At 45.9% G+C, this 3,960-nt stretch overlaps 1 non-coding gene across 1 annotated transcript; it reads right to left on the reverse strand.

The window, feature by feature from the left end:
• Nucleotides 1–3,633: 3,633 nt before the first annotated feature.
• On the reverse strand, nt 3,634–3,752 carry LOC131128839 (5S ribosomal RNA). The gene has a single exon (XR_009129723.1). It is a non-coding gene; the product is annotated as a 5S ribosomal RNA (ribosomal RNA).
• Between the last annotated feature and the right edge of the window lie 208 nt (nt 3,753–3,960).

Here is a 3,960-nt window from a genome sequence, read left to right on the forward strand (position 1 = left end):
TTATTCAACATACTAATTGGTCTATAGTTTTCTAATTTTTCCCTCCCACCCTTTTTATATACTAAACTTATAACCCCCATTCTTATACTATTTGGTATCTCCCCTGTCTCCTCCGTCCACTTGAATAATCTATATAATACTGGAGTTAGTATGGTTTTAAACTCAATATAAAATTCTCCTATCAGTCCATCCGAACCTGGACTTTTATTCCTTTTTAATTCGCTAATTGCTCCATCTATCTCTCTTCTGTCTATTTCTCTTTCACTTATTAATTTATCTCCTTCGCTGACCTTGACCCTCACCTTTTCTAGAAGCTGTTCCATGACTCTTTTGTCGACATTTTCCTCCTTAAATAGGTCCCTATAAAACTGCTCTACCCTCTCCACTATTCCAAATCCATCTGTGATGATCCCCCCGTCTCCATCCTCTATCTCCCCTATGAAGCTCTTTTTCTGGTTTGTTTTTTCCAAGCCCAGAAAATATCCACTACATTTTTCTCCCTCAATCACATATCTTGCTCTACTTCTCACCATCGCCCCTCTACACTTCCTCTCCTCTATATCCTCTAATTCATATTTTAGGGCTATGTATTTCGTTAGATCACTTCCCCCATTGTCTATTTTTTCATTCTCCTTGTCCAGCTCATCCCTCAGCCACCTTTCTCTTTCTTTCTCTCTCCTGCTCTTATCTCTCCCATATTTTATGCTCAATATTTTAATTGCTCTTTTGACCCTTTCCCACCATTCCCCAACATTATCCTCATACATACTATCATTCATCCATATTGCAATGCATGTCTCCACTTGATTTTTATATTTAGTGTCGTGCAGTAAGCTTCCATTCAAACACCACACCCCGCCTCCCCTCCCCTCCCTCCCTTGTGATAAAGTCAAACACACAATTGCATGATCGCTGATTGCAGTCATCTTATATTTGATTGATCCTATCTTGTTTAAGATGTTTTCTTTCGCCCAAACCAAATCTATTCTGCTTTGTTTGAGCACCCCCCCTACCACTTGTTTCCTTGTGAACACCTTCCCTGCTGGGTTTCGTTCCCGCCATACATCCACCATTCCATTTGCTCTCATATTTTGCAGTAGAACCCCCCTAAGCTGTCATCCCTGAACCTCATCCCTGTGCATACATCCAACCTCCCACACCACACATTGAAATCCCAGACCATCACACAGTTCTCTTCCATGAACTCCTTCAAACTCCCAAAAAACCTTCCTTTCCCTCTCATAGATGTTCCATAGCTGATATGTTTTGCCACCATAATGAAACTCAATCCCTAAAACCCTCCCCTTCCCATCCTTCCCACACTCCTTTACATCTTCCACCACTCCCTTCCTAACTAATATTGCCACACCCCTCGCATTCTTCTCTCCATTATTAACAAATATTTCCCCAATCCACTCTTTCTCTATATAATCTATAACCCCCCCATCCCAGTTAGTCTCTTGCAGACAAACAATGTCCTCTTTACATATTTGCATTGCATAAAGCAGTCTCTCTTTATTTCTTAGTCCGTTCCCATTGAATGAGGAAAGCGTCAGCATTGACTTCATGTGAGAAGGAGAAAAGTCTGACACCCCCCACTTTTAATTCTACATTAATCTGATCAGTTTCTTTGTCTCCTTCCGATCAGCTGTTCTCCCCTTGATCTCCTCTTGCACTGTCAAACCCTCCTGCCCCTTATCCGACTCCTCACTTGGGAATGATGTAATGTCCCCTTCGTCTCTTCCTCGTTACCCTTTTCTCCCTCACTCGATACATCTTTAAGACTCTCTCTAGTTTTACTCGTTGTTGCCCCACACACTTCCAGCTCCCTTTCCTCTCCCCAGATTCCCTCAATCACCTTGAACCCATCAATCACTCTCCTCCCTCTTTCCTCCCCATGATTATGCCTCTTGTCAGCAATGTCATTCTTACTTTCGTTGACCGTGTCCTCTCCTGTTGTCTCGTCTTCTCGTCCTGCTGTTAGCTCTTCCACACTCTCTTCATTCCCGTCGCTCCTTTTGCGCTTCAGCTCTGCTGTCTCATTTGCGCCGTCCTCACGAACCCTCACGGACTCTATTCCTCGTCTTCCATCCTTGCTGCTGCAGTGATCTTGACGTTCTGAGGCCTTTGCCCCTCTTCCTCCTCCATGCTGACCGCCTCTGCTTGGATTCTGGCTTCCGGCATCTCCTCATCTCCCGCTGGGTCGCTTGATTGACGGCACTCCCTGGCGTAGTGGCCCTGTGCACCGCAGCTGAAGCACTTGAATTCCGGGCACTCTCTTAGGATGTGCCCAGGTTGAATACACAGCCTGCACACCTTGACCTGCCTATCGTGCATCACCTTGAAATATTCTTCCCCTTCAAGTGTTGAGAATTCGGTTGCGAAGGGGAGTGAGCGGACCCTTTCATTTGACGCGGCAGAAGCGCGTGCCATCCAAAATGTCCATTCCTGGCCACTTTCTCCTCTTTATTGGTGACACAACTGTCACTCCCCAGTCCTCCAGTTTCTTAATTATTTCACTGTCTTCAGTATTGAACGGGAGAGCATGACGTCGGCAGCCACGGCCTGTCGATAACGGCTGGCTCCACCGCTCCACCCCGCCCGCCCTGCGTTGGTGAGAAGACGTCGGACGAGGAGAGGAGGGGGGCCAACTGTGATGCGCCAGAGATCTACCAACATTTCTTAGCATAATAAAAGCTGGGCAGGGACAGTTAGCTGTACTCATTTGTTCTGACCTGTAAGTAAAGCCTACGTCTCTGCAGGTGTTAGGGAAAGACTTATGAGCCCGGAGCGGATAATATGTAATCTGACTGGTCTGAGAGTAAACCATATAACTGACAAGTTCGTTGTCATCTCTTGCCTCCAACACGACACCCACAGGAATCACTGACCTAAGAACAGGTGGTCAAATTCCAACAATATATACCGGGTGACTTAAAAAAGAAACAGTCAGTTCATCTCTGCATGGTTCAGAGGCAATTAACATGCAATTCTGGATTCTTAGACCATCCAAGAGCTTCTTTTTACCCTCCATATCCTTCATTGTGACTTCGTATCTATTTCTTCCTTTAATTCTGCATCCTGTCATGGTTCCACAGTTTAGAACAATTCCCTTGTCCAGTGGTGCAATGGCCCCCTCACCCACGACTTCCACTGCCACAGCTAATTGCCTAGGATAGGCAGCAGCCTTGTCTGATGGCTCCCTGGCTACCAGCTTGACTTGTGCTCCTTGTTTAAAACAAAAAGTGCCCCTCCCCCCACCAGCCACAAATTTGGGGGGTGGGGGAGGACATTCACAAAAGAGAATTTTTAAGAAAAAAAAACACTTTCAATAGAAAAGAAAAAACTGAATATAACTCAAAAAATATCTCTCTGTGATCTACTCTGCAACTGCTCTCACCGTTTTTTTCAGGGTAGTATGGCCGTAAGGTGCCAGGTCAACTGAAAAGATTCTATTTGAAGGCGATGCAGGCTAGACTCCAGAAAAAAGTGTCAAAGAGCGCCCTCTGCTGTCAGGCAAGAGCAGAAACCATAAAAAGCTTAAAGCACCTGGTATTCCCAGGCGGTCTCCCATCCAAGTACTAACCAGGCCCGCCCCTGTTTAATTTCCGAGATTGTTTTTTTTTTTTTTTAGGCTTACAGCACCTGGTATTCCCAGGCGGTCTCCCATCCAAGTAGTAACCAGGCCCGCCCCTGCTTAGCTTCCGAGATCGGACGAGATCGGGCGTTTTCAGGGTAGCATGGCCATAAGCTACCAGGTCAACTGAAAAGATCCTATTTGAAGGCGACGCAGGCCAAACTAGACTCCAGCAAAAAGTGTCAAACAGCGCCCTCTGCTGTCAGGCAAGAGCAGAAACCATAAAAAGCTTACAGCACCTGGTATTCCCAGGCGGTCTCCCATCCAAGTACTAACCAGGCCGGCCCCTGCTTAGCGTCTGAGATCGGACGTTTTTTTATTTT

Source organism: Doryrhamphus excisus, chromosome 4 (genome assembly GCF_030265055.1).
Source record: "Doryrhamphus excisus isolate RoL2022-K1 chromosome 4, RoL_Dexc_1.0, whole genome shotgun sequence".
Lineage (NCBI taxonomy): Eukaryota > Metazoa > Chordata > Actinopteri > Syngnathiformes > Syngnathidae > Doryrhamphus > Doryrhamphus excisus.